General features: G+C 39.6%; 1 long non-coding RNA gene across 1 annotated transcript in view; it reads right to left on the bottom strand.

Annotated features, from left to right (window-relative positions):
* LOC129531813 (uncharacterized) overlaps positions 1–10,372 on the bottom strand; it is a 94,485-nt gene extending 84,113 nt beyond the window's left edge. Inside the window, exons 1-2 of the long non-coding RNA XR_008677237.2 lie at positions 10,169–10,372; positions 3,563–3,661 (exon numbers count right to left, since the gene is read on the bottom strand). This is a non-coding gene — a long non-coding RNA (uncharacterized lncRNA). The remainder of the gene's footprint in view (positions 1–3,562; positions 3,662–10,168) is intronic.
* Positions 10,373–25,232: the final 14,860 nt, after the last annotated feature.

Below are 25,232 nucleotides of genomic sequence, written 5' to 3'. Positions count from 1 at the left end.
ATATATATATGTCAAAACTTATCAAATTGTACCTTTAAATACACGCTGACCATTAATTTTATGTCAGTCATCCACAAATAAATCTGTAGAAACATAACATCTGAATATCATCAACAAATCTCTCAGTTCCTTTTCTGTTGCTTATAATGGATACTTAAAACTGGAGAATTTACAAAGAAAAAAATATTTCTTACAGTTATAGAGGTTGGGAAGTCCACGGTCAAAGAACCACATTTTATGGGCCTTCCTACTGAGAGAACTCTCTGAAGAGTCCCTAGGCTATACAGGGTATCGCATGGTAAGGGGGTTGAGCCTGCTGGCTTAGGTGTCTCTTCCTCTTCTGATAAAACCACCAGTCCCACTCCTGTGGTAACTCATTACTCTACTAATCCATTTATCCATGAATGGATTAGGCCATTCCTGAGGGCTCTGACCTCATGACCCAAACACCTCTTACATACCCTATGTCTCAATTCTGCTACTTTGGGGATTAAGTTTCAACATGAGTTTTGGAGGGGACAAATATTCAAATGATAGCAAAATCCTATCAGTTAAATTAAGCAGATGAGGGAGGCTCTCTCTCTGGAAGGTGTATAGATTTTTGAACTTTTAATATACACAAAAGTAGAAGAATCCTGTGGGTGGAGTATTGACAAAATGTTTTTGAGTATGCTATGAAGGCCTTTTTCTTAGCAGTAATAGTACAACAATGCAAATAATCACATAGGTAAAAAGTAACTTGCATTTAAGAGATATAAAATGGTCCAAAATATGATATTTGCAATACTAATAGATAAGATTTTATTCAATAAATTAAAAAATACTTATTTATATTATTCCACAATACATAGACAAAGAAGGAAAAAGGGAAAGCTAAGAAGAAAAAGGAAAGGAATGGAAAAATATTTTTTGCCTTAACTTTTAAAATTTTATTTCAACTTTCATTTTAGATCTAGAGAACACATGCAATTTTGTTACATGGGAATACTGTGTTGTGCTGAGGTCTGGAGTATGGATCCCGTCACCCAGGTAGTAAGCATAGGACTCTATAGGTAATTTTTTTTAACCCACCCACCCTCCTTTCTCCACCGTCTAGTAGTCCACAGTGTATGTTGTCCCCATATTTATGTCTACGTGTGCTCAATGTTTAGCTCCCACTTATAAGTGGGAATATGCAGTATTAGATTTTCTATTTGTGAGTTAATTTGCTTAGGATTATGGCCTCTGTCTTCATCCTTGTTGCTGCAGAGGACATTATTTAATTCTTTTTTATGGCTGCATAGTATCCCATAGTGTATATTTACCGAATATTCTTTATCCAATCTAAGCGAACTTAAATCAACAAGCAAATAAAACAAATAACCTCATTAAAAATGAGCAAAGGACATAAACAGATGCTTCTCAAAAGAAGACATACAGATGACCAAAAAACATATGAAAAACGCTCAGCATCACTAATCATCAGAGAAATTCAAACCAAAACCACAATGAGATACCATCTCACACTAGTCAGAATGGCTATTTTTTTTTTTAGCTTATTATTATTTTTTTTTTTGAGATGGAGTCTGGCTCTGTTGCCCAGGCTGTAGTGCAGTGGCAGGATCTCCACTCACTGCAACCTCCACCTCCCTGGTTCAAGCAATTCCCCTGCCTCAGCCTCCCGAGTAGCTGGGATTACAGGCTCATGCCACCACGTCCGGCTAATTTTTTTGTATTTTTAGTAGAGATGAGGTTTCACCGTGTTGGCCAGACTGGTCTGGAGCTCCTGATCTCAGGCAATCCACCCACCTTGGCCTCCCAAAGTGCTGGGATTACAGGCATGAGCCACCGCGCCAGGCCCAGAATGGCTATTATTAAAAAGGCAAAAAAGAACAGGTGCTGGTGAGGCTTCAGAGAAAAGGGAATGCTTATACAATGTTGATGGGAATGTATATTAGTCCAACCACTGTGAAAAGCAGTCTCAGAGATTTCTTGAATAACTTACAACAGAGCTACCATTCAACCAAGCAATCTCTTTACCGGGTATTTACCCAAAATAAAATAAATCATTCTACCAAGAAGACACATGCAGTTGTATGTTCATCACGGTGCTATTCACAATGGCAAAGACATGAAATCAACCTAGGTGCCCATTAATGGCAAAAAGATTTTTTTTTTTTTTTTTTTGAGATGGAGTCTCACTCTGTCACCCAGGCTGGAGTGCAGTGTTGCCATCTCAGCTCACTGCCAGCTCCACCTCCCGGGTTGGTCCCAGGATGGTCTTGATCTCCTGACCTCGTGATCTGCCCGCCTCGGCCTCCGAAAGTGCTGGGACTACAGGTGTGAGCCACCGTACGCGGCCCAGGCAAAAAGATATTTTGAACATTGGATACAATTCATTCATCCTAAGAATAGTAATAGGTAGATATATAAGATAAATAAACAGAGCAAATAAAGGCTTTCATGGAATATTCCCACTTTGTAAACTCTAAGAAATTTGTCCTTAAAAGACTTTCAGGGCCACTCCTTTCCTAAAGTGTCATTACACGCAATCATGTAACAATCAGGGGATGGTTAGCTCATGGGCTGTCATCTCCTCAGGTCCGTTACTTTGAGGTAAAAGGAATGAAAAAGGATTTAAAATATTACTTAGTAACCTACACGGATTGAATTCAGGCTGTCAGTTAAGTGGATCATGTTTGAAAACACATTTTGATTTTAAAATAAAATGAGGTGAGAATGGGCAATGAACTAAATGAAGCAAGATGAATCAATTCCTAACTGAGCAACTTCAGGCATCAGCATGGGAAGTGTTTTTAGGCTGAAGTTTTCTTGGTCTCTTATAAATCACACCAGACAGGCCTATGGGTGAGGTAAACTGTATTATGAGAATATCTAAAACATTACTTCAATGCAATACTAATTTCAAAACAAAATGAACCCCTCCATTAGATATATAATTAATGAGGAAATGTTTAAGAATTGCTAAACAATTTGTTTACCATCTCATTTTTTTTCCCACCAAGGATATTTAAGAAGAAATAAGGTGGGAATCTGATTAACTTAAAAATAAATTTTATTGTGTGTATTTTAAGATCTACAACATGATGTTATCAGATACATGTATTTAGTTAACATGGTTACTGTTGTGGAACAAATTAACATATCCATCACCTCTTGCAGTTATCCATTTTTTCCCCCCCATGGTAAAAGCAGGTATTATCTTTTGTTGCTGTCATCTGCAGTGCTTTTCAAGAACCAAGAATTAGGTTAAAATACACCTAGTGTTTGTAATTAATCTCTAGTGACTATAGACCTATAAAAAGTTGTTCTGCTTATTTTTCATCTTCAGTAAATTGCTAAGGGATCCTGCAGGTTTCTGCTTTATGAGGGAATTTTGCTAATCAAGCCATATAAATATATTTTCCATTACATTCTTCTCAATTTCCAATCGCTTTAAGATTATTAGAACCTACTTTTAAAAGTCAACCTGTGAAGATCGATTAGGTAAAACTCAAATTAGTCACTTTGGAGGTTTCTGGTACAAACACAAATGATGTTTGGTGATATCTTTAGTACATACCAGTTCCTACCGCACCATGCCATGGGAATGATATTCAAGAGTGGTGACATGACTGAGGTAGTAAATCCTTTATCATCATGACTGACAGGATGCAGAAATCTGTGCAGAAGAAAAGAGATTGTGAGCTTTTTGAAGCAGTGACAATATATGATATGAATCTCCATATTCATAATTTGCATATAGAAGCTGCTCAATGAATATTTAAGTTAAAAAAAATACAGTCCTTCATGGCAAGGAATTTCATCCCAGTCTCTGCCAACAAGAAGAACTCTTCTGTAATGGGCCATGGGGCAGGCCAGGCCCTCCTTGGCTCTGTGGCTCTGGACTGGGCAGCAGCAACTCTCATCCCTGTGTGGAGCCATCATATCCCCTGTGAACTGCATGTACACATCCAGATGGCCAGTTCCTGCCTTAACTGATGACATTACCTTGTGAAATTCCTTTTCCTGGCTCATCCTGGCTCAAAACCTCCCCGACTGAGTACCTTGTGACCCCCACCCCTGCCTGCCTGAGAACATCCCCCTTTAACTGTAATTTTCCTTTACTTACCCAAACCCTATAAAACAGCTCCATCCCTATCTCCCTTCGCTGACTCTCTTTTCGGACTCAGCCCGCCTGCACCCAGGTGATTAAAAAGCTTTATTGCTCACACAAAGCCTGTTTGGTGGTCTCTTCACATGGACGCAAGTGAAATTTGGTGCCTCCCTGCCAATTGTGTCTGACCCCTTCTCTCTGTATCTCTACCCCTTCTCTACTTTTCTGGAGGGCAAGAATCCCCTGACCCCTCCTCTCCGTGTCTCTACCCCTTCTCCGCTTTTCTGGAGGGCAAGAACCCCCCGACCCCTTCTCTCCATGTCTCTACTCTCTTTTCTCTGGGCTTACCTCCTTCACTATGGGCAAGCTTCTGCCCTCCATTCCCCCTTCTTCTCCCTTAGCCTGTGTTCTTAAAAACCTAAAACCTCTTCAATTCACACCTGACCTAAAACCTAAATGCCTTATTTTCTTCTGCAATGCTGCTTGACCCGAATACAAATTTGACAGTGGTTCCAAATAGCCAGAAAATGGCACTTTCAATTTCTACATCCTACAATATCTAAATAATTCTTATTGTAAAATAGGCAAAGGGTCTGAGGTGCCTGATGTCCAGGCATTCTTTGACACCTCGGTCCCTCCCTAGTCTCTGTTCCCAATGCGATTTGTCCCAAATCCTCCTTCTTTCCTTCCCTCCTGTCCCCTCAGTCCCAACCCCAAGTGTTGCTGAGTCTTTCTACTCTTCCTTTTCTACAGACCCATCTGACCTCTCCCCTCCTCACCAGGTCAAGCTAGGTCCCAACTCTTCCTCAGCCTCCGCTCCTCCACCCTATAATCCTTTTATCACCTCCCCTCCGCACACCCAGTCTGGCTTACAGTTTTCTTCCTCCACCTGCCCAGCAATGTCCTCTTAAAAAGTGGCTGAAGCTAAAGGCATAGTCAAGGTTAATGCTCCTTTTTCTTTATCCGACCTCTCCCAAATCAGTTAGCATTTAGGCTCTTTCATCAAATATGAAAAACCCAGCCCAGTTCATGGCCCGTTTAGCAGCGACCCTGAGACGCTTTACAGCCTAGACCCTGAAAGGTCAAAAGGCCATCTTATTCTCAATATACATTTTATTTTATTACCCAATCTGCACCCGACATTAAATAAAGCTAGAAAAATTAAATTCCAGCCCTCAAACCCCACAACAGGACTTAACTAACCTCACCTTCAAGGTGTATAATAACAGAGTAGAGGCAGCCAAGTAGCAACGTATCTCTGAGTTGCAATCCCTTACCTCCACTGTGAGAGAAACCTCAGCCACATCTCCAGCACACAAGGACTTCTTCCAAACACCTAAACCACAGTGGCCAGGCATTCCTCCAGGTCTGCCTCCCCCAGGAGCTTGCTACAAGTGCCAGAAATCTGGCCACTGGGCCAAGGAATGCCAGCAGCCCAGGATTCCTCCTAAGCCGTGTCTCATCTGTGCAGGACCCCACTGGAAATTGGACTATCAAACTCACCCGGCAGCCACTCCCAGAGCCCCTGGAACTCTGGCCCAAGGCTCTCTGGCTCTTTCCCAGATCTTCTTGGCTTAGTGGCTGAAGACTGACGCTGCCTGATCGCCTCAGAAGCTTCTTAGACCATCACAGATGCTTTAAGTAACTCTCACAGTAGAAGGTAAGTCCTTCCCCTTCTTAATCAATACGGAGGCTACCCACTCCACATTACCTTATTTTCAAGGGCCTGTTTCCTTTGCCTCCATAACTGTTGTTGGTATTGATGGCCAGACTTCTAAACCTCTTAAAACTCCCCAACTGTGGTGCCAACTTGCACAGCATTCTTTTATGCACTCCTTTTTAGTTATCCCCACCTGCCCAGTTCCCTTATTAGGTCGAGATATTTTAACTAATTATCTGCTTCCCTGACTATTCCTAGGCTACAGCCACACCTCATTGCCACCTTTTCCCCCCAGTTCAAAGCCTCCTTCACATCATCCCCTTGTATCTCCCCACCTTAACCCACAAGTATAAGATACCTCTACTCCCTCCTTGGCGACCGATCATGTACCACTTACCATCCCATTAAAACCTAATCACTCATACCCCACTCAATGCCAATATCCCATCCCGCAGCATGCCTTAAAAAGATTAAAGCCTGTTTGTCTTCTTATAATAATAAGAAAAATAAAATGAAATAGTGGTAAAGTGTTGGGACAGCGAAAATTTTTGGGGGTGGTATGGAGAGATAATGGGCGATGTTTCTCAGGGCTGCTTCAAGCGGGATTAGGGGCGGCGTGGGAACGTAGAGTGGGAGAGATTAAGCAGAAGGAAGATTTTGTGGTAAGGGGGGATATTGTGGGGTTGTTAGAAGAAATATTTGTTGTGTAGAATTATTGGTGATGGCCTGGATACGGTTTTGTATGAATCGAAAAGCTAAACGGAATAAGAGAAGGAGAAAAACAGGTATTAAAGGACTAAGAATTGGGAGGACCTAGGACATCTAATTAGAGAGTGTCCAAGGGGGTTCAGTGTAATTACTTGCTTGGTTGGCAAGTTTTTAGACACTATCCTTGAGTTTTTTATGTTGTCATACACCAGGCCAGATTGATTTAGGTAAAAACAACACTCTTCATTTAAGAATACACAGAGTCCTCCATTTCCAGCAGTGAGTAAGTCAAGGCCTCAGCGGTTTTGGAGGACAACTGCAGCTAGAGTCAACTTGGGCCTGGAGGACTGAAAAAGTTTGTGATATGTCTGTGATGCTAGGAGAGAAGTCATTAGAGAGGCTACAGAAGGTCGTGAAAGAGGTTGAAATGCCTGCTATTCCAGTACCAAGAGCAATAGTGGAGGCAGAAAGTCTTAAACTGACAAACAAGGGAATTAGTGGAATAACTTTTTTGTCGTGTTGGTGTCATGAGGGGAAGAAGGAGCTCTTCAGTCCTATTTGCAAATTGAATTTTGGGAGTAAGGAAAACTAGTGTGCATGTGCCTGTCCAATTAGCAGATATACACATGTATGTAGAGGATCCACAGAGGAAGAAGAGACCTTGTGCGAGGCAAAACTGGAGATGCAAAGTAAAAAGATGAGAAGGAGTGCTGAAAAGGAGTGTCTTGTACCTAGACTCCTAGGGATCCAGCTAGGGCGGCAGCCATCAGAGGTTGTAATGGGGACTGATGAGGTAACTGCGAAGAGGGGGAGATTCGATTTTCATGGTGTGTGAGAAAACGTTGAGTACCTACGAGCAACCTTTCACTGTTATTTTCAGGGCTGGGTATAAGTAAACAAGAAGAGGACTTTGGAGATGAACAGTAAAGGAACGTCGAGCAGGTGAAAGTTACCTAGGGGGATTGCAGTGGGTCTTTACCTAGAGATACATAAAGGAGCGGCCACAGGAATAGTAATTTGTGTTGTGAGAGGTCCCAATATGGGGAGAGTAGAGTTGATATAAGGAGAAAGGTTTTTGAAGTAAGTGCGGAATAGGGTGGCAGCTTGCTGATGTGAAATGTCTGGGGAGGTCTTGCTGGACCTGTGTAGAAAGTAAATAAGTTCTTCAGGAGGGTAAAGGTGAGGGCTGTTAAAGAAAGTTCGGAGGTGTAAGGAGACAGGAGATATTGCCCAGTCTGTCTTTAAGGTGGAGACAGCTGTGTAGGCACTGGAAGAAAGGGAAATGCAAAGCCAGCAGTTGTTCGCTAAGGAGAGATTAGAAATGGCTAGTAGAGAATGAGTAAGGTTGATAGTGTGGTGGAGATGGCTGGGGAGAAGTAGAGGGTGGCATAAGAATGGGAATGAGAATAAGAATGACTCTAAAAGTAAAGAATAGAACTTCATCAGGGTGAAATTACTGGAGGGTCCCCTGCCAGCAAAGATCATCTATCCACTCTAAGAGGGAATTAAGAGTTGCCAGTCCTGGGCATGGGCAAATCCTCAAGCTTAATGTGTAGGAAAGGGAGCGGGTCTGAATAATCCCTGAAGAGTAGTAGAATAGTAGATGGAACACTGAGAAGTTATTTCCTTGAGGATAGATTTCCATGATGGAAAGGAAATGAGAGGTTCTGAGAGGCGGGCTGGTGGCTTGTACTATAGCATAGCCTGCCTTTGCTGGTGTGTGGCGATTAGGCCTGGTGGAACTGCGATCAATAAACCAAGTGTGTTCAGGGTGAGGAACAGCAAAGAAGGAAATATGGGGAAATGGGGTGAATGTCAGGTGGATCAGAGAGATACAGTCATCGGAGCCAGGTGTGGTACCCGGAATATTGTGGGAGGCTGGATTGAAGTCCAGGCCAGGAACAATGGTAATTGTGGGAGACTCAACAAAGGGTGAGTATAGCTGAAGGAGCCGGGGAGCAGAAAGTGTATGTGTCAGGTGTGAAGAAGAAAATAGATTTTGGAAGTTAGGAGAACTGTAGAGAGTGAGTTGAGCATAGTTCGTGATTTTTTGGGCCTCTAAAAGTATTAAAGCAGCGGCAGCCACTGTATGCAGACATAAGGGCTAGGCTAAAACAGTAAGGTCCAGTTGTTTGGACAGAAGGGCTACAGGGTGCGGTCCCAGCTCTTGTGTAAGAATTCTGACCACACTAACCATGCCTAGGAAGGAAAGGAGTTGTTTTGTAGAAGGGATTGGATTTTGGGAGATTAGTCCGACATGATCAGCAGGGAGAGCACGTGTTTTTTTATGAGAATTATGCCAAGATAGATAACAGATGAAGAGGAAATTTGGGCTTGACTGAAGTAATGGGAGCTGTCTGTGAAGACTTGCAGCTAATTTGCTGAGCCTGATGGGTGTCAGGGACAGTCCAAGTGAAAGCAAAGAGAGGCTGGGATGAAGGGTGCAAAGGAATAGTAAAGAAAGCATGTTTGAGATCCAGAACAGAATAATGGGTTGTGGAGGGAGGTATTGAGGCTAGGAGAGTATATGGGTTTGGCACCATGGGGTGGATAGGCAAAACAATTTGGTTGATAAGGCGCAGATCCTGAACTAACCTGTAAGCCTTGTCTGGTTTTAGGACAGGTAAAATGGGGGAATTGTAAGGGGAGTTGATAGGCTTTAAAAGGCCATGCTGTAGCAGGCGAGTGATAACAGGCTTTAATCCTTTTAAGGCATGCTGTGGGATGGGATATTGGCATTGAGCCGGGTAAGAGTGATTAGGTTTTAATGGGATGGTAAGGGGTGCATGATCGGTCACCAAGGAGGGAGTAGAGGTGTGTTATACTTGTGGGTTAAGGTGGGGAGATACAAGGGGAGGATGTGAAGGAGGCTTTGAACTGGGGGAAAAGGTGGCAACGAGATGTGGTTGTGGCTCAGGAATAGTCAGGGAAGCAGATAACTTAGTTAAAGTGTCTTGGCTTAATAAGGGAACTGGGCAGGTGGGGATAACTGAAAAGGAGTGCTTAAAAGAGTATTGGCTAAGTTGGCACCAGAGTTGGGGAGTTTTAAGAGGTTTAGAAGCCTGGCCATCAATACCCACAACAGTTATGGAGGCAAGGGAATCAGGCCCTTGAAAAGAATGTAATGTGGAGTGGTTAGCCTCCATAGAGATTAAGAAGGGGACGGACTTACCCACCACTGTGAGAGTTACCCGAAGCTCGGCATCAGTGATGGTTTAGGGGGCTTCCAAGGTGATCGGGCAGTGTCAGTCTTCAGCCTCTAAACTGAGAAGATCTGGGAAGGAGTCAGTTAGAGAGTCTTGGGCCAGAGTTCCAGGGGCTCTGGGAGTGGCTGCCAGGTGAGTTGAACAGTATGATTTTCTATGGGGTCCCACAAACCCCCAGAAAAGTGGTACTTGCTGCTAAGGTTGAAGGACCAAGGCAGGCGTCCCCATGTGGTCAGACACCTCTGAAACGTAGGTGAGTAATCAGGCAGGCGTCCCCGCGTGATTAAACACCAAGGGAAGAATGTCTTCCCGAGTCTGTGACTGGCATCAGAGTTTTGAGTCCACGGATAAAACGCATCTCCTTCATCTCTACCAGAAAAGGAAAGAACTGAAATTAACAGAAGGGAGAGATTGAAGTGTGGCGCCAAGATTGAAAGGAGAAAGAGGTTGAGGGATAGTGAGAGAGGCTGGAGAAGAGAGTAAAAAGAGGCTGCTTACCGGATTTAAAATTGGTGAGATGTTCCCTGGGCTGCTTGGTCTGAGGACCAGAAGTTGTACGTGGATCTTGCTCATGGAACAAAGAGCAGGAGGACAGGGGAATGATCTCCTAAGGGAGGTTCCCCGATCTGAGTCACGGCACCAAATTTCACTCGTGTCCATGTGAAGAGACCACCAAACAGGCTTTGTGTGATCAACAAGGCTGTTAATTTCACCTGGGTGCAGGCAGGATGAGTCCAAAAAGAGAGTCAGTGAAGGGAGATAGGGGTGGGGCCGTTTTATAAGATTTGTATAGGTAAAGGAAAATTATAGTGAAAGGAGGGTTGTTCTCTGCCAGGCAGGAGTGGGGGTCACAAGGTGCTCAGTAGGGGAGCTTTTGAACCAGGATGAGCCAGGAGAAGGAATTTCACAAGATAATGTCATCGCTTAAGGCAGGAACAGGCCATTTTCACTTCTTTTGTGGTGGAATGTCATCAGTTAAGGCAGGAACCGACCATCTGGATGTGTACTTGCAGGTCACAGGGGATATGATGGCTTAGCTTGGTCTCAGAGGCCTGACACTGTTATCACTTGCCTGCTACAGCATGGTCTTTTAAAGCCTATAAACTCTCCTTACGATTCCCCCATTTTACCTGTCCTAAAGCCAGACAAGCCTTACAGGTTAGTTCAGGATCTGCGCCTTATCAACTGAATTGTTTTGCCTATCCACCCCATGGTGGTGCCAAACCCATGTACTCTCCTATCCTCAATACCTCCCTCCACAACCCATTATTCTGCTCTAGATCTCAAACATGCTTTCTTTACTATTCCTTTGCACCCTTCATCCCAGCCTCTCTTCACTTTCACTTGGACTGACCCTGACACCCATCAGGCTCAGCAAATTACCTGGGCTGTACTGCCGCAAGGCTTCACAGACAGCTCCCATTACTTCAGTCAAGCCCAAATTTCATCCTCATCTGTTACCTATCTTGGCATAATTCTCATAAAAACACACGTGCTCTCCCTGCTGATTGTGTCCGGCTAATCTCCCAAACCTCAATCCCTTCTACAAAACAGCAACTCCTTTCCTTCCTAGGCATGGTTAGTGCAGTCAGAATTCTTACACAAGAGCCAGGACCACGCCCTGTAGCCTTTCTGTCCAAACAACTTGACCTTACTGTTTTAGCCTAGCCCTCATGTCTGTGTGCAGCGGCTGCCACTGCTTTAATACTTCTAGAAGCCCCAAAAATCATAAACTATGCTCAACTTACTCTCTACAGTTCTCCTAACTTCCAAAATCTATTTTCTTCCTCACACCTGACGCATATACTTTCTGCTCCCCGGCTCCTTCAGCTGTACTCACTCTTTGTTGAGTCTCCCATGGTTACCATTGTTCCTGGCCCGGACTTCAATCCGGCCTCCCACATTATTCCTGATACCACACCTGAACCTCATGGCTGTATCTCTCTGATCCACCTGACATTCACCCCATTTCCCCATATTTCCTTCTTTCCTGTTCCTCACCCTGATCACACTTGGTTTACTGATGGCAGTTCCACTAGGCCTAATCACCACACACTAGCAAAGGCAGGCTATGCTATAGTACAAGCCACTAGCCTGCCTCTTAGAACCTCTCATTTCCTTTCCATCGTGGTAATCTATTCTCAAAGAAATCACTGCTCAATGTTTCATCTGCTATTCTACTACCCCTCAAGGATTGCTCAGGCCCCCTCCCTTTCCTACACATCAAGCTCGAGGATTTGCCCCCGCCCAGGACTGGCAAACTGTGAAATTCCTTTTCCTGGTTCATCCTGGCTCAAAAGCTCCCCAATTGAGTACCTTGTGACCCCCCCCCCCCGCCACCAGAGAACATCCCCCTTTGACTGTAATTTTCCTTTACCTACCCAAATCCTATAAATCGGCCCCACCCCATCTCTCTTCGCTGACTCACTTTTCAGACTCAGCTCACCTGCACCCAGGTGATTAAAAAGGTTTATTGCTCACACAAAGCCTGTTTGGTGGCCTCTTCTCACCGACGCAAGTGAAATACTGGAATACTTAATGAAACACGTTAGTGAGATGGTCTGAGGAAACCAGAATAATATACTTACTTGAGGGAATCTTTTCATTTTTTTCTTTAAAAAATACGATTAAAAAATGATGTGGAACAACAAAAGGCCGTTTTTGTCCACACCTTTCACTGATGTAATTTCCAAAGCTCCCCCATCTCTCAAAGGCCTGCACTGATCTGATCATGGTCCTCCATACCACATCACTTTTTAGAAGCCTCAATTACAGTGTAGATCTCATGTGGAATGGTTAGGGTATAAGCTTAATATAATCTATATTTTAAATGTAAGTAAATAACGAGGCTTTCAGGGAAAGGGACATTACAAGGGAACTGACGGGTATGCAGGGGGCAGAGTGAGGAAGGGATATCTCAGAAATAGGCATAGATATTAAAGGAATCACAAGGGGACTGGGAGGAACCAGGAGTGTCAAGAGCCTGGGAGCCTGGTGAAAGAGAAAGGGAACATTGAAGGGGAAAGGGAGAAATCCCTGATAATAAAACATTTTGTTTACATACTCACTTTGCTTAGAGAAATGTACCTTCCTAAGGTAGATTTTAGATTTTTCAAAAGCTATTCTGTCTCTGAAGCTGAACTGTCTGAGGTATTATTTCAAATCTTGGCATTACTCCCAATCACCGTGGATATACAGATACTATGTGTTCTGGCTCTAGATAATGAAGTCAAGTTTGTCTTTTCTGTAAACATGTATCCTGAATTTTCAAATATCTTTCAAAAGACTGGGCAGCAACAAAGCCTGTAATGAATACATAAATGTATGCATACATAATTAATTTCTGAACATGCAAACAATAAATAAAGTTCCAAAATATTTTGGAACACAGTTGTACTTTGCAACTGGTTAGCAGAAATTATTTTAGTTTCAAAGAAGTCTTAATGTTTTATTTCAGAAATGAAAGTGAGAAGCTTCCGAGTCAACAGCTATCACTTTTAAACCTGAAGTGTTAGAAGGCAAGCAGAAATTTGTCTAAGTTCACAGATGTCTCCAGTCATCTACAGTAGATGTCACTAAGCATTTTCTAGTATTTGCGTAGATGCTACTCATTCACTATTTGCTGAATTTACCAAAAATCAAGTAAAATAATCTGCATTGACACTAGAAGAAAATAATCGCTTTTCTTAAAATATAAAGAATTATTATCGTGAGGCTTTGTTTATTTTGTTAAAATTTATTTAACATATTTCTTATGCATGTTAATATTTTGAAAGATGTCAATTAATTTTTACATGTTTCACAACATTACTGTCAAACTTTCAGCTCATTTAAATATGCCAAAAATTATGATATTAGAACATAACAAATTTTGTTTGCTCTAAAGGAAAAGGGCTTATATTTACCTAAAACTTCCCATTTAGTATTTATATAAAAACTTCTTAGCATAGTATTTTCCTGTGGTGTTTCCTCAATAAAGGTTTGTTAGATAAATAAGGTTAAGTCACATGTCACATAAAATATTATTTTCAGAGGCTAGAAGCACTGTGTATTAAAGGTATAGTTTTTATGGCTTTTAAATAAAATGAGGAACTTCTATAAGTACCTGTTTTGAAAATCGTTTCATTTCAAAACGAAAACCTAAAAGTTATTTGAAATTGTATTCCAAACAAACCAATGGCAGAGGCAATGGCACCAAGAGGTAGCTCTTTCATAAAGTAGTAACACTGTAATTCTTCAATCTCTATTAAATCTTTTTTTTTTTTTTTTTTTTTTTTTTTTTTTTTTTTTTTTTTGAGACAGAGTCTGGCTCTGTCGCCCAGGCTGGAGTGCAGTGGCGCGATCTTGGCTCACTGCAAGCTCCGCCTCCCAGGCTCAGGCCATTCTGCTGCCTCAGCCTCCCGAGTAGCTGGGACTACAGGCGCCTGCAACCACGCCCGGCTAATTTTTTGTATTTTTAGTAGAGACGGAGTTTTTTAGTAGAGACGGGGTTTCACTGTGTTAGCCAGGACGGTCTCGATTTCCTGACCTCCTGATCCACCCACCTCGGCCTCCCAAAGTACTGGGATTACAGGCGTGAGCCACTGCGCCTGGCCTATTAAATCCTCTTTAAGGTGGAATATGTGAGTATGTGTGTATAGTATGTCTGTTAAGTAAGGAATGAGGTGTGGCTAAGTCCAGCGTTGGTAGGTAACACAGAATATATAATAGATATTCTAATTTTAATATATAATATGGAATAACAACCAAGATAAAGACAACACTTGAGAAAAATAATTTTAAGCAATTATCCTTACCACTAAATTAAAGTCTGAATGTTTATTCAAGCAAATGTTTTGAAGATTGCCTAAATGTCTGCATTTCAGGAACCAACATTTTTCTTCTCTTCTTTAAATTTATCTTTGAATTAAACCATATTTATTATTATTGAAGAATAAAACAGATGAATGATTGAATTAGTGAATATTATTATAAAATATGAGAAAATCAAGGCCTTTTTTCAGAATTCTCATCTCTTGAGCAGTTCATAAAACAGCAGCAGTGGTTCTGTTAATGAAAATAAAATTGCTGTGAATTAAAACACACCTTAAAAGCCTCCAGCTTTTAGTTGAGGTAGAATTACCCATGACAAAGTAAAAAATTTGGTTCACAGATTCTAGCATTTAGCATCAGTGATAAAAAGTAATGAATGTAGTCCAAGTACTGAAGTCTCTTCCTGGAAATTTCTCCTTCCCCTTTTCCTTCCTCCTCCTTCTCTTCCTCCTTTTCCTCCTCCTCCTTCCTGTTTCTTTTATTGCCATTAAGATAAAAAATGATTAACAGAGTCTCTAGCAGAGTCAATTTTACGATAATCAGTAACATATTAACAGAAGAATTGTTTTAATCTCAAAAGCATTTACAAATATTTACCAATATCCTGCTGTGAGGTCACCTTGTTGCTGAACTGAAACTACCTCTAGTGAAACACAAGAGCCATTTAGTAGAAACTCAAGCTTTTTTGGTGTTTAGTTCTGCAGCTGAAAGACAGAACCGTAGATATTCAATTTTGCTCTGAAAGAGTTAAAGCAGAATTTTTCTTAGTTCCAAATGTAGTTTGTATTGTATTTGAAGCTCCTTTAAGGCTTGTGGCTATTCAGAAATTTCTCTTTGCATTAATTCAAATGTTTACACAGTTGGTAGTAAGGCTCATTCTCCTGTTATAGTGGTTTACAGCAATTTTACCTTCACTGTTGCCTGGACACTTGGCAGGGTGGCTTCATGGGTTTTAACCTATGCAGTTACATGGGGCCCCATGCCCAGAAAGGTCTCGTGCTTAGTTTAATGCTCTAATGTCACCATCTTGAAATTTTTATATTTTTAAATGAAGGACTCCATGCCTTTATTTTGCACTGGGTCCTACAAATGATGCAATGAATACAGGCACCTTTTAAAAAGTACAGTAAGACTTCAAGGGTCTGGATGATCCCCAGAGACACAAGTACAAAATCTCTAGTGTTTGAGTACATGTGCCCATTTTGACAAGACAAACGGGGATTATATATAGAGCCAGGCTTCTTCAGAGTGGTGTGTCACAATTCACTGAATGAAAAGTAGAGTGATTAAAGTGATCTTTAATAGAAATGTGCAACTTCCTATGATACCACAAGTTAAGTATCTTTAGAGTCTGTGAGCTAAACTATGTTACGTTCTGCTGGGAGAGTGCAATGATCTTATAGGCAAATAAAGGGAAAGAAGCCAGTATTACATGTAGCCACTATATCCTGAACATATTCCTGTCCAAACAATGACCCACCATACACTGAGGACATTGAAGGCAGAATTACTATGAAGATAATACTGATAGTACTACTTATATTTATTAAAAAACATACAGATTTTCTCACAATAATGATACTATTTGAGGTTTTCAATAACTCCATTAGATTCAGAGAAACTAAGTGAGTTATCAAAGCTCATGTAATGAGTAAGTTAGGATAAACTTCAGACAAGTGTCTTTTAAATCAATATTCAGAGCCCTTTCTACCTCTATGTTCCATTTGTTGGAAGTAGTTGAGCCTCTTAGAAGAGGTGTCCCCATAATGTGGTTTTATTGAAGTAGATGAAGTAACTTTTGGTTACCAGTGAGGATCTTAATACTAAAGAATCCTATATCAGGACCATCTTTATTATATGTTTAAATGTTTAAAATTATGTTGAAATCCTAAAACATATTTAAAATATGTTTAAATAGTTCAGATATTTAAATCCTAATCCCCAAGATGATGGTATTAGGAAATATGGTGTTTTGGAGGTGATTAGGTGATTAGGTTCTTGGCAGAGCCCTCATGAATGAAATTAGTGTCTTTATATAAGAGGCTACAATAGACTTCTAGTCCCTTTAGCCATGTGAGAACACAGCAAGAAGGCACCATTTATGAACAAGCAAGTAGGCCCTTAGCAGACAAAGAATCAGCCACCACCTTCATCTTGGACTTCTCATCCTCTAGAAGCATAAGAAAAAAATTTCTATTGTTTATAAGCTACCTTGTTTATGGGATTTTATTACAGCAGCCTAGATGGACTATTTTGTTGGTGGGGAAAGGGAATAGGGTGCCAAAAATGCTGTAGAAAGAGAAGGGCAGAAGGGAGGATGTGGAAAGGAAACCACTGAATTTTAGAATTAAAAGAAAACGCTTTGTGTTCTTTCATTTTGTTCATATACACCTCTTTCCCAATCCAACCTGCTGAAAAAGTCCTCTTAATAGCCACTGGAAGGATGAATTTTTACCTTAACATTTACACCTGAGTCCTTCCTGTCAAAATACCACATGCCATTCCATTGTTGAAGAGCTCTAATTGCTTAAAAGGTCTGGCTCAGTTAAGCCAAAATTTGATTCCATGTAAATTTGAATAAAATACAGTCTCTGCTCTCAACTCTAAAGAGGAATACAGCCATAAACACATAATGCCAATATACATGCAATAAAAACTATAATAGAGAAGTCCACACAAACTGTTTAGAAAATAAGAGTTGGCAGAGCACATTCTTGGGATTGCTGGAGAGTTCTACACAGTGCTTGCTTTTTGCCATGGTCTGTGAAGAATGGCAGGTTATTCAGACAGAAAGGAAGCAGCATGGAAGTTTTCTGATTGCTGATCAACCTGATTTTTAAAAATGTTTTAATATTCTATTACATTGCTGCTGCTTCTTTTTGGATGAAATAACTCACTCAAATAATTTTTAGATATTGTGTGTAGCATCCGCATCTGACCAAAAGAAAAAAAAAAGAATATTCATTCTTTTCTTTACCCCAGGATATTGTTAGGCTTTGTGTCCCCACCCAAATCTCATCTTGGATTATAATCCCCATAATCCCTATGTGTCAAGGGAGAGACCAGGTAGAGGTAATAGGATCATGGGGGCAGTTTCCCCCATGCTATTCTTGTGATAGTGAGTGAGTTCTCATGACATCTGATGGTTTTATAAGAGGCTTTTCCCACTTTGCTTGGCACTTCTCATTCCTGCCACTTTGTGAAGAATGTGCCTTTCTTCCCCTTTGCCTTCTGCCATGATTGTAAGTTTCCTGAGGCCTCCTCAGCCATGCTTAACTGTGAGTCAGTTAAACCTCTTTCCTTTGTAAATTACCCAGACTTGAGCAGTTCTTCATAGCAGTGTGAAAATGGACTAATACACCCTTTGTATGACTATTCCTCAATTCTTCACTGTCCTTATTAATGTGGACCACCAAAATTTAAATCCACTTCACAGGTGTGGTCTGCCCATTGCAACAACAAAGAGACTTCATTCCCTGTGGTTAGGGCATTTTCTCAAATATTAGCGTGGGGCCAGTGGCAACATTCTTTTCTTGACTTATGTGAAACCTGTATTTTGACAAATGCTGTATATAACCAATGTTCCACACTAGTATATTATTGGACATCAAAGAGAAGGCTTTTATGATCGTTTCTAATTTGGTCTCTTGTTTTGACCTAAATAAATGAATGTTGATTTTGTTGCCTACTAAATTAGCTTTTCCTCCAGCTGCTTCACTTACAAGTTTGAAAAATCTGCTTTAATGCTTTTAAATTTGGGGAAAAAAATACACCCAAATACCCCAGATATCATTTAAAAACCTTAAACAGAGCTACATGGCATTCCAGCAGCAGCTTATCCAGGTTTCAACAGAACTGCATAAGAAAACTGCTTCAAAGCATCTTGTTTTTTATCTTGTATAGAAATTCCCATGATATCCTGTGTCTTGGTGTTAATACAGTGAATCTACTGCTACCTAAGAGCCTCTTAGCCATTTCATCCAATAGATGAATGAGTCAAGTTTGTCATTATCTACTGTAGTTGAGTTCAACTATATTATAAAAATTTCCATATACTTAAAAAAATCCATTCATGTTCTTTGATTATTTAGTTTTGCTAGAATACTCTCTCCTCCCCTGACTGTAATTTTCTCAAATGACATCTTTTCTCTACTCATTTTGAAAAATCAGAACATTTGCTTAATCTTCCATTTCTGAGCTCATTCTTTCTCCCCCATTTTTAAAATTGTTCAGACTATGATACTACATTTGCAGTCTCTTCAGTATCTTTTTATGTGCTTCTTCCTGACACGCTCACTGGAAATCTTAATTTTATTGTTTGAGGTCTCAAATACATTTCTATAATAAAGATTATTTTTCTGACTGTAGAAGAATGAACTAAAATAGGATTTCAGTTGGAGTATTTTCCCTTTAGGTTGTTGACTTTCTGTTTCTTTTTTGTATCATGGACATAATTTTAACAAATATATATGTGTATATATATGTATAGACAGATAGATGATTAGATAGATACAGATATAGATATGGTTTGGCTGTGTCCCCACCCAAATCTCATCTTGAATTGTACCTCCCATAATTCCCATGTGTTGTGGGGGGGACCTAGTGGGGGATAATTGAATCATAAGGGCAGTTTCCCCCATACTGTTCTCATGGTAGTGAAAAAGTCTCATGAGATCTGATGGTTATATAAGGGGAAACTCCTTTCACTTGGTCTTCATTCTCTCTTGCTTGTTGCCATGTAAGAGGTGGCTTTTGGCTTCCACCATGATTTTGAGGCCTCCCCAGCCACGTGGAACTGTGAGTCCATCAAACCTCTTTTTCTTTATAAATCACCCAGTCTCAGGTATATCTTATCAGCAAGTGAAATGGACTACAACATATATATACATATATATGTATGTGTGTGTACATATATATGTAATGCATATATACATGTATACTCTGTTGGCACATTCTTGAGACTTCAACTCATTATGGGATACTTTTCCTAATTCTCTCTTAATCATGCCATCTTTTAATATTCATTTGTGATTATATATTTCTATTTCCGTCTTAAAAATATTTTGTGAATTTGCGATTTTCAGTTATAGTGGACAGTTTAATAGTTCTGTAGTTGCTAATCACTGATTGCATATTTAGAATTTTTTTGAATCTCTAGTTTCTCAAAAGTCATACCCAGAGGGAAGTCCCAGATTTTCTAGGACCTGAAACTTATACAATTGGAGAGAAGGGGTCTTTTTTTTTTGTTAAGAAAACCACATAAAACACCTCATTTAAAAAAAAATTTTACAGGACTGTGAATGCAGCCCATGAAAAAGAGGGTTTTCGGAAGCTTGACATTTATGAGGGTGAGGGTGAGTACACTTCTGGCTATGTCCTTTCAGAGTCTAGCCAAAGAGCTGTAACTGAATTTTGGCTGGTCATTTTGAAAGTGGTTTCAAACAATCTAGCATATATTATCTGCTCAATATGGAGGTCTGAGCTGATTCAGAAGCCACTCCTAACATATAGACATGGGAAAGAAATCAGGGAAAGAATGAGGGAAAGAAACCACCACAATGGAAAGTCAGTACATGAAACACATGAGAATATTTGAAGCCTTGTCCTTGAGACAATAGAATGATCTGAATTACAAGTGAAATGGCTAACTGATTATAAGGGTGAATAGACTCTAAAAGACAGAAACAGCATATTATGGATTAAAAAACAGGAATAATTTTGAAAACAAATAAATATTCTACAAATAAGACAATAAATAATATATAGGGGAATCATTCAATAGAGAGCTTAAAAAAGAGACTAATAAACCATAAAAAAGAATAATTGTGCCTGAAGATAGATCTAAACTTTTCTATAGTATAAACATAATTAAAGAGAAGGAAAGAGTGAAAAATGAGGATTAAAGTAAATGACTATACAATGCTAAGTGGCAGCCTATGTGTAGTAGGAGTTTCAGAAGAGATGAATAAATATTGGAAAAGCAAAATTTGAAGGCACAAGAACAGCAATAACAGCAGATATATTTCCTCTATTCCTGTTATTGATGGAAAATCTTCGAAATACTCACCATTAAGTATGTTGTCTGCTGTAGGATTTTGGTAAATAACTTTAATAATTGTTTTTCTATTACTAATTTCCAAAGTTTCATTTTTTTATTTTTAATGATTGTGAGCAGAATCTATTTGAAGATTTTCTGTCTCTTTAAAGATGATCATATGTATTTTTCACTCTCTTAATGAATAATGTACATAACTTTTTCATTCCTAACATATAAATTATTAAACAATGTTGAAGTCAATTTACAAATACAATTTAATGTATCTAAGGATTTGGTGCTATGTTTATAAGTGAAATAATCTATTTGTTTTGAACTGTCCTTGGCTAGTTTGTCATTTTAATTATATAAATCTAAAACAAGTTGGATAACTTTCCCTCCATTTCTATTCTCTGGAAAAATTTGTGAAAGTCAAAGGTAAACTAGGGAAGTTTGCTAAAACTTGCTTGTAGTAGTATCTGTACATGGTGTCATTGAAGACTAGGAAAAAGGAAAAACTTGTACTACCTATTTGGTTTAATGCCTATTAATCAATTCAGGGTTTCCATTTTTTTCTTGAGATAATTTGATCATATACTTATTTTTAGAAAATTTTAATCACATACACATTTTATATTTTATTGACATTAAAGAGGTCTTTCATATTTGGTTAAAACTTCAAAATTAGTCACTACTTTCTTCATATTTTGTATCTTCTCTTTAATGTCTACTATTATATATATGTATGTGTGTATACATATGTGTGTGTGCATATATAGAGAGACAGAGAGAGAAAGAGGGAGATCTGTCTTTGAGCAGTGTTGCTTGAATTTTATCAATTTCATTCATTTCTGAATATAATGAATATTTCATTTTTTCACAATATTTGACTTCAAATAGAAGGATATTATGACCTCAAAATTAGTTTTCAACTTGTTCTAGAAAATCATCATCTGGGTCCTTTATTCGCATAACGCAGTTGGAAATATACTTGCACGATAATATCACTTGTGAATCTCTATTTACTTCTTCTCCCAAGCCCCCCATGATGTTTGCACTCACTCCTCTGTGAAGCCCTCCCTGATAGCCCCTCAGCAAGATCCAGAAGTTCCATCCACTATGCCGTGCCTGTTCTTATTCCATTACAATAGAAGACATGTTCAATTGTTTTGCTTTACTGAATGCAGGTCTCTTTTCTATATTCTAAGTTTCCTGGGAATAAATGCAGTAACTTTTGTTTATGACTTAGAAATCCAAACAATTATCTAGTATTGTGTAGGCACTCAGTAAATCAGTTTGGATTTTTAACATTAATTAACTTTGTTAATTATTCTTGTGCTTCTTGTTAAGAAAATTAGTAGTTAGAATATATTTTGACAGATTAGAAAAGGTTGACTCAGGCCAGGTGCGTTGGCTTACACCTGTAATCCCAACACTTTGGGAGGCCGAGGCTGGTGGATCATGAGATCAGGAGATCCAGACCATCCTGGCTAACACGGTGAAACCCCATCTCTACTAAAAATACAAAAAATTAACCGGGCATAGTGGTGGGCGCCTGTAGTCCCAGCTACTCGGGAGGCTGAGGCAAGAGAATGGCATGAACCTGGGAGGCGGAGCTTGCAGTGAGCCGAGACAGTGCCACTGCACTCCAGCCTGCCACAGGGCGAGACTCCATCTCAAAAAAAAAAAAAAAAAAAAAAAAAAACAAAAACAAAAAAGAAAGAAAAGGTTGACTCATTCTTCTAAGAAGATAGCACACTTACTTATTTGATAAGTTGGGCCTAATCATTGATTTATAGTTTATCTTGTTCTAGAAATAATTTCAGTGGCTATGTCACACCTGTGTGTGTCTATCTACTTCCACAGCCTTTAGAAGAGACTCCTCAAATACTATTATAGATTTTCTTCTAGGGTGGTGATAGTGTTCCCGCTTTTACCCGTGAATTCATAAATCATACTATATTCTCTGAAGTCTAAAACCGAGCTTCATTGTTTATTGTTTAGACCTGTCATCTCTAAGAATCCATCAAAATAAGTCTCTTGCTCACTGTCTTTCACTGTGTTCTCCTGCTTATACAGTTTTTACAACTTTGATTCATCTCCACTATATTAGTACAATTTCCCCCCTGGTAAGTTTTGATTTAACTAACAAAAAGATCTACAATTGGAAAAGTCTTGCCTTTTAGGCATTTGTTCAAAACCATGGGAATTTGCAGCTCCCCCTATGGTCTTGCCACAGATTAAAGTAACAAGACTAATTTCAGTCATTTAAGATGTTTAATTTAAATCACTTGTTTCAATGAGAATACATTTTTTGATCATGTGATGGCCTAAGGAGAATTTCAGTCCATATTCCTCTTGTTGATTTTGCTGCAGAATTGACAAGCCGACATCAGTCTCCAGAGTGAATCCAAGGAGTGGACCCAAGACATTTGTGTTCTGTGATGTGGTGGCATGTTACCTGTCATCTCTGATGCATAACTCCTAAAGTGTTTATGTCTGGGGCAGTTGTAGAGATTGCAGAAGATAATACTCAAGATGTTCTCCAAGGCCAACTACTCATCAGTTTATTCATGCAAGTATTAATAATACAATTGCTTCTCCAGGTTCTAGCAATTAAAGAAGAAAAAACAAGTGGCCTGAATTTGAACAAAGCAAATATGAGATTTGTGGCTATTGCTTGTAAAAGTGGTTGCCTTCACAAATAGCCTTAGAGCAGAGGATTAAGAATCACAGAAAATGTACTTGATTGTGTATACTTTTGCTGTGTGACCTCATCAGTTTGTATATAGACGACCAGAGCTGAGTCCCTTTTCGTATGCTGCTCTCTCCATTCAGTACGGTAGATGTTAAACATTGTGTGTAGGTATGCACATGTGTAGGCCGCCATATGTGAGCATGTGTGCGGTTTCATGTATTCAGTGTCTGCTGAAGCAGACTTTGCTAATTACTGTATTACCCTTCTCCTTTTGTTCAAGCCAGGAAACCAGTTTCAGGAACCAGTAAGAAACACACAATAAGATATGCCCTTCAGGTCCCTCCATATCTGTAATGCTTGGTTCCTTCATGCCTCTAGAAAATATTTCATGAAAACTGCTGAAAAAAAACTTCTTTTCTCTGACCAAACTTGAGACAAGCTCCTCTGAGATCCCTTTTTGAGGAGGGCCTGCTTCGAGCTCTCTCCTTGGCCTGTTTAGTCCAGTTTCAGCAAGACTCTTGCTGGATCACTTTAGTGTAAATCCCCTAGCCTCGCTATCTAATAAAATTCCTCATTCCCCACCTTCAATATCTCTTAACATTGGCCTTGCTTCAGCAAGATTCATTTTGAGTAGGTCTAGCAAGTATTCCCCTAGCTTTGATGTTTCCTGCTAGTAATTTTCCATCTACTGACCCTCACCCTCTCCAAAATTTCTCCTTGGCTATACACTTCTACTTTTCCCCTTTATATGCAAAGTTAAGCCCAATCTCTCCTCACAGCTAAAAAACTCCACTGTAGTAGCCCCCCATTGAATAGTCTTCCTTACCATTTTTAATGAATGTCACAAATATATGTGTGTGTGTATATATATGTTTTTTTTATTTTTCCATAAGTTATTGGGGTACAGGCAGTACTTGGTTACATGAGTAAGTTCTTTAGTGGTGATTTGTGAGATTTTGGTGCACCCATCACCCGAGCAGTATACACTGCACCATATTTGTAGTCTTCTATCCTTTGCCTTCCTTCCATTCTTCCCCCCAAGTCCCCAAAGTCCATTGCATCATTCTTATGCCTTTGCATCCTCATAGCTTAGCTCCCACATATCAATGAGAACATACGATATTTGGTTTTCCATTCCTGAGTTACTTCACTTAGAATAATAGTCTCCAATCTCATCCAGGTCATTGCAAATGCTGTTAATTCATTCCTTTTTATGGCTGCATAGTATTCTGTCATATATATGCCACAGTTTCTTTATCCACTCATTGATTGATGGGCATTTGGGTTGGATCCACGATTTTGCAATTGTGGATTGTGCTACTATAAACATGTGTGTGTAAATATCTTTTTTGAATAATGACATTTTTTTCCTTTGGTTTAGATACCCAGTAGTGTGATTGCTGGATCAAATTGTAGTTATACTTTTAGTTCTTTTAGAAATCCACACTGTTTTCCATAGCGGCTGTACTAGTTTACATTCCCACCAGCAGTGTAGAAGTGTTCCCTTTTCACTATATCCATGCCAACATCTACTGTTTTATTGATTTTTTGATTATGGCCATTCTTGCAGGAGTGAAGTGGTATTGCACTGTGGTTTTGATTTGCATTTCCCTGATCATTAGTGATGTTGAGCATTTTTTCATATGTTTGTTGGCCATTTGTATATTTTCACAATATTGATTCTACCCATCCATGAGCATGAGATGTGTTTCTATTTGTTCATGTCATCTACAATTTCTTTCAGCAGTGTTGTATAGTTTTCCTTATAGAGGTCTTTCGACTCATTGGTTAGGTATATTCCTAAATTTTTTTATTTTTTTATTTTATTTTTTTGCAGCTATTGTAAAAGTGGTGGAGTTCTTGATTCTCTGCTTGGTCGCTGTTGGTGTATAGAAAAGCTACTGATTTGTGTACATTAATCTTGTATATGGGAACTCTGCTGAATTCTTTTATCAGTTCTAGGAGCTTTCTGGAGGAGTCCTTAGGGTTTTCAAGGTAAAAAATCATATCATCAAATA

Source organism: Gorilla gorilla, chromosome 12 (genome assembly GCF_029281585.2).
Source record: "Gorilla gorilla gorilla isolate KB3781 chromosome 12, NHGRI_mGorGor1-v2.1_pri, whole genome shotgun sequence".
Taxonomy (NCBI): Eukaryota; Metazoa; Chordata; class Mammalia; order Primates; family Hominidae; genus Gorilla; species Gorilla gorilla.
The sequence above is the reverse complement of the archived record's forward strand: the minus strand, read 5'-3'. Positions and strand labels throughout refer to the sequence as shown.